The 6,179-nt window shown below is 48.4% G+C and overlaps 1 long non-coding RNA gene across 1 annotated transcript; it reads left to right on the forward strand.

Moving 5' to 3' along the window:
* Nucleotides 1-3,520: 3,520 nt before the first annotated feature.
* On the forward strand, nt 3,521-6,108 carry LOC106900834. The gene is made up of 2 exons (XR_001414209.1): nt 3,521-5,216; nt 5,435-6,108. It is a non-coding gene; the product is annotated as an uncharacterized LOC106900834 (long non-coding RNA).
* Nucleotides 6,109-6,179: the final 71 nt, after the last annotated feature.

The following is a 6,179-nucleotide window of genomic DNA, read 5'->3' on the forward strand; positions in this document are numbered from 1 at the left end:
AGTTCTTGGGCTATGTGTTGTTTACTTCAGGAACTAATTACTGCTTCTTTTTCCCTATAGGTTTTGTCCTCGTTGTGTTCAGGAAAGAAAGAAAAAGAAGTAAGGAGTAGAGGGAAATAAATCCTCGGAGGCAAGAAGAATTTAATATATTCCTTCATTCATGTTGCAAATTTTTTTTTTTTTTTTTTTTTTTTTTTTTTTTTAATCTACCCTCCTTCTTTTTCTGGTATGATATTTAATTGTCCAGTGGCCAGTTGTAATTCTTGTGCTTTCATAAGAAAATAACTTTGTGAGGGAGTTCCCAAATCCCTTTGCTAGAGGGGTTTTATTTATGTTACACTTGCACAGCACTGAAATCGGTGTTACTATGAAGCGCTAAGGCAGCCAGTAGCTGTGGTCTCTGCTGCTCTGTAGGAGTCTGTGAAAGGCATTGCAGGAGAATGAAATACCTGTATCTTCAGCAGGGTGCATCACCCTCCTGGAAATAGTGTAGGCCTGGAGCTTGGTGTGGCAGAGGAGAAGGAATTTTCTCTGGTAGGCGCTGTTTTTTAAGGTGTGAAGTCCCTTTGTTGTGCAGCTCTGGGGGAGAGGTATGATCCTGTCTTCTCTTCTGGGGAATTTCTTCTGTCTACCTTTGCACTGCCTTTATTTTACTTGATCTTGCCCCCATTCACATGAACCTTAACAGACGCAAACCATGAGACTTTTCACCTCCTTCTGGAAAAGGTTTGTCTCTTTTGGGAGAAAAACCTTTAAATAGCAAAGAAATTGTCCTGCGGTGTTTCTTAGTGACCGTAATATTGGGAGAGGGTGTTACCTTTCCTGGCCATTTCCATTTCTCTGAAGATCCTTTAAACACATTACTGTGAAGATGAAACCTACAGTATTCTTAGAGACATAGAAGGTCGGATTTATTCATAAAATAAGATGAAGGCCTGACTTTTGTTGCTTGTGTTTGCCTGTGATGCACCTGGGTGAATCAGGAAAACAAGCTTTAAGGGGAGGCTCCCTAAGGGTGATATGTACATTCCTGTGATGCTGCAGCTTAGGGGTTTGAATAGCATTTGCTGTGAAGCGGGGCTATTGAAGAAGGCCATTCAGCAGGAATGTTTTTAAATTACTTCCTTATCTTTTTTTTTAAGTGGGGTGCATTATTAGGTTCTTGACCTCTTTAAGCTGCCTTTCAGATTATGAATGTGAATCCTTGCTGTCAGCAGAGCATCAACTGCTGCAGGGGAAGGAAGAGTAGGAAAACCAAAGTCTTGCTGTTTTTTCCTTCCTCTGAGTTATAGTGGATGCAGAAGTTGAGGGAAAAACAGAGATAATTCTTGTCTTCATGTGTCCTGTATTACAGGGCTTACCCGCCCACGGTAAAAGATGTTGTGAGGAAAGGTGGTTCTGCTGGTGGGGGGGGAGGGGGAAGCCCCAAACCAACTCCCCCCCCCCACCGTGCAGCAGTAACACCAGGGTTCAGGAACTTTGCTGGCTGTGATCCCTGGTGTGTGTTGGTGTCAGGGCTGGGTACTACTTTGCATTGCCATTGTGCAGGAGCTCTTGGTATAGACTGCTGGAAAGGCAGTAAGAGATCTCCAGATAAGCTTTTGTTCCGCTGTAAAAGCGATCTGAATAAACAGTATAGAATAAAAAAAAAACACTTCTGGACAGATTTTGGCATCTGTTTCCAAAAGAAAAAAGTCTTTTTTTTTTCCCAGTTACACTGACCCTCTTACTCATGTTTTGCAAAGAAAGAAAGTAGAACACAGCTCTTCACGGAATCCCAGAATGATATGGGGTTGGAAGAGACCTCTGGAGATCATCTAGTCCAGTCACCTGCCAGAGCAGGGCCACCCAGAGCAGGTCCCACAGGAACGTGTCCAGGAGGGTTTTGAATGAGAGAAGGAGACTCCACCACCTCCCTGGGCAGCCTCTTCCAGGGCTCTGCCACCCTCACAGCAAAGAAGTTCCTCCTCATGTTTGGATGGAACTTGTTCTGTTCAAGTTTGTGCCCATTTCCTCTTGTCCTGTCACTGGGCACTGCTGAAAAAAGCCTGGCCCCATCCTCCTGACACCCACCCTTTAAGTATTTATAGGTGTTGATCGGATCCCCCTTCAGTCTTCTTTTCTGCAGACTACAAAGACCCAAGTCCCTCAGCCTCTCCTCATCAGAGAGACGCTCCAGGCCCCTCATCATCTTTGCAGCCCTCTGCTGTCCCCTCTCCAGCAGTTCCCTCTCCTTCTGGAACTGGGGAGCCCAGAACTGGTCCCAGTGCTCCAGATGGGGCCTCCCCAGGGCAGAGCAGAGGGGCAGGATGACCTCCCTCCACCTGCTGCTCACATTCTTCTTGATGCCCCCCAGGATGCCATTGGCCTTCTTGGCCACCAGGGCCCATTGCTGGCTCATGGCCATCCTGTTGTCCACCAGGACTCCCAGGTCTTTCTCCTCAGAGCTGCTCTCCAGCAGGTCAGCCCCAACCTGTCCTGGTGCAGGGGGTTATTCCTCCCCAGGGGCAGCACTTGCCCTGGTTGAATTTCATCAGGTTTCTCTCTGCCCAACTCTCCAGCCTGCCCAGGTCTCGCTGGATGGTGGCACAGCCTTCTGGGGTGTCAGCCACTCCTCTCAGCTTTGTGTCATCAGCAAACCTACTGAAGATACACTCTATCCCTTCATCCAGGTCATTGAAGAATATGTTGCCCAAGACTGGCCCCAGTACTGACCCCTGGGGAACACTGCTAGTCCAAGTGGACTCTGTGCCACTGATTGTGTCCCTCTGAGCTCTGTCTTTCAGACAGTTCTTTATCCACCCCACTGTCCGTTCATCTAACCCACACTTCCTAAGCTGACCTATGAGGATGCTGTGGGAGACAGGGTCAAAAGCCTTGCTGAAGTTGAAGTGGACAGTGTTCACTGTCCTCCCCTCATCTATCCAACCAGTCATGCCAACGTAGAAGGCTGTTCGGGTTAGTCAGGCATGATTTCTCCTTGGTGAATCCATGTTGACTACTTCTGATAGCTTTCTTTTCCTCCATATGCACCCAGAATGAGCCGTTCCATGACCTTTCCAGGGATGGAGGTGGGGCCACCTGGCATGTAGTTTCCCTGGTCTTCCTCTTTACCCTTTTTGAAGACTGGAGTGATATTGGCTTTCCTCCAGTCCTCGGGCTCCTTGTTCTCCAGGACCTTTCAAACATGATGGAGAGCGGCCCAGCAATGACTTCTGCCAGCTCCCTCGGCACTCTCGCGTCCATCCCGTCAGGACCCATGGACTTGCAGATATCCAGTTTACTTAACTGTTCTCTAGCTTGATCCTCCTCCACCAAGGGGAAGTCTTCCTTCGTCCAGACTTTCTCTGTTACCACCAAAGTCTGGGACTCCCAAGGGCTGGCCTGAGCAGTAAAGAATGAAGCAAAGGAAGCATTCGGTAACTCCGCCTTCTCTGCATCCTCTGTCACCAGGGCACCCGTCTCGTTCAACAGCAGGCCCACATTTTCTCGGCCACCTGGCCTGTAGTTTCCCTGGTCTTCCTCTTTACCCTTTTTGAAGACTGGAGTGATATTGGCTTTCCTCCAGTCCTCGGGCTCCTTGTTCTCCAGGACCTTTCAAACATGATGGAGAGCGGCCCAGCAATGACTTCTGCCAGCTCCCTCGGCACTCTCGCGTCCATCCCGTCAGGACCCATGGACTTGCAGATATCCAGTTTACTTAACTGTTCTCTAGCTTGATCCTCCTCCACCAAGGGGAAGTCTTCCTTCGTCCAGACTTTCTCTGTTACCACCAAAGTCTGGGACTCCCAAGGGCTGGCCTGAGCAGTAAAGAATGAAGCAAAGGAAGCATTCGGTAACTCCGCCTTCTCTGCATCCTCTGTCACCAGGGCACCCGTCTCGTTCAACAGCAGGCCCACATTTTCTCTAGTTTGCCTTTTGCCTCCAATATACTTGAAGAAACCCTTCTTGTTAACTTTGACATCCCTTGCCAGGTTTAATTCCAAGGAGGCCTTGGCTTTCCTCGTTCCATCCCTGCATACTCTAATCACATTCTTGTCATCTTCCCCAGTGGTCAGTCCCTTCTTCCGCACACTGGAAACTGCCTTCTTCCACTTGAGCTTTTTCAGAAGCTCCCTGCTCAACCACACAGGTCTCCTGCTTCCCTTGCTTGATTTCTTGCTCTTAGGGATGCGCAGATCCTGAACTTGGAGAAGTGGTATTTGAACAACAACCAGCTCTCTTGAGCTCCCCTACCTTCCAGAGCCCTATCCCATGGGATTTCTCCAAGCAGTTGCTTGAAGAAGTTGAAGTTAGCCCTCCTGAAGTCCAAGGTTTCAATCCTATTTGTTGTTTGTGCGTACTACCCGTGATCCTGAACTCTACCTTTTCATGATCACTGCAGCCACGGCTGCCCCCAACCTTAATGTCCTCCACCAGTCCCTCTTTGTTTGTCAGAACTAGGTCCAGTAGCAGATCTCTCCTTGTTGGCTCCTTCACCACCTGAGTCAGGACGTTATCATCAATATACTGGAGGAACCTCCTGTGACTGTGTAGCCTTCCCAGCAGATACTCTCCCCCATGAGAACCAAGGCCTGTGATTGCGAGGCTACTTGCAGCTTTCTGCTGAAGGCCTCAACAGCTTCCCCATCCTAATCAGGTGGCCTGTGATAAACACCCACATCAGCCTGCCCCTTAATCCTCACCCACAAGCTCTTGACTCTCTCCTCATCTGCCCCCAGGGAGAGCTTGACAGGTTCCAGTCGCTCTCTTGCATGAAGAACAGCTCCACCACCTCACTCTTGCCAACTTCCCTTCCCCGCTTTGCTCTGCTGGGCTTTGTAGATGCTGCAGGTACGTCAGGACTGGTGCAGAGGAAACCTCCTGATACTGAGACAGCTTTTGTGTGAACGTGTTGATTTATTGCATCTGCTGTGGGGGGAAGGAAAAAAAAACACCAAATCAACAACTCTCTCCAGGCTGCTTTAATTTAAAGTGTGATGTCGCAGGTGTCTTGGCACCCATGCATCGCTCCGCGTGTCGTGTGTGAAGTTTCCATAGTTGTGTTTACAAGATGAGAGGTGTTTGTGGTTGTTGCCCTTGTAATAGCAGCCGGAAAGCGCAGCAGACGAATGAGAAACCCGTCCCTGGAGGGAAGGGGGAGGAAGAGCAGAGTCACACAAACCTGGACTTTAAAACGGAGTCAGCTCTCTTCTCTCTTTGCCTCTTTTTTGAGGGTAGGTGTATTTGTGATACCTCAGGAGCCAGCCTGCAAGCTGGTCACCGGGGAGTGAGCCCCATTCCTCGCTGACCTGGGGTGATGGTAGGGGCTTAGCTGCCAGCTGGAGGGCAGCACGATGCTCTCTCAGGTTTTATTTTCCCCTTCCATCCAATGATATTGTATACAATGCTTTTTTCCTTTTTTTTTTTTTCTTTTTTTTTTCCTTTTCCTAAGGCTCTCCTAGTGGTACCACCAGGGATTGGGCGTTTGGTTGGAAACTGCCTCCCCATCCCCCTGCTCCTCTCTGGAGGGACAGCCCTTCATTATGGGGCTGGGAAAAGCAGTGTGTGAGGTACAACACACTCCTCTTTGCGACGTAATGTCTGTAACGTGTCTGAGACCAGCAATAACCCGTCCCCTCGGGGACACACCAGCTCCAAGCATCCCTTGGCCGCTTACACCCAGCTTCAGCGACTGGGGAGGTTTTTAAACTCTTTTATAAAAAAGACAGAAATACCAGTAGCCTTCGTTTTTGCTTACTTAAGGGATTTAAATCTTTCTCCTGAATTTTGAATGTACAGTGTGAAATACACTTTTCTGGAGAAGGGTGAGTGACACATGCCAAGGAATGTTCCACTAAAGATTGTCAGAACACCCAAAGACCCTGCGGGGTTCAGCTTTACTGCAGCGCGTCCAAACTGGAGGGGAAACGACTTTGACCTGATTGTTCTATTTTTTAAAGGAATTAGATCTGTGTTCCCTTTGTAAATGGAAGAGAATATAAATCTTTTTATTAAAAAAAAAACAAAACAAAGGAATGTAAAGTAAAAATGTATATCTGTTATTTTTGGATCATGTTATAGATAATGGATATATTGTTATAAATAAAGTATTTTTGGGAACAAAGAGCGTGTTGCCGTGGCGCAGGAGTGCTTGGCGGGGGTGGGTGGCTGTCTCCCGGGGGGACGGGCGGGCGCTA

This window comes from Calidris pugnax, unplaced genomic scaffold, assembly GCF_001431845.1.
Source record: "Calidris pugnax isolate Ruff unplaced genomic scaffold, ASM143184v1 scaffold1156, whole genome shotgun sequence".
Classification (NCBI taxonomy): domain Eukaryota; kingdom Metazoa; phylum Chordata; class Aves; order Charadriiformes; family Scolopacidae; genus Calidris; species Calidris pugnax.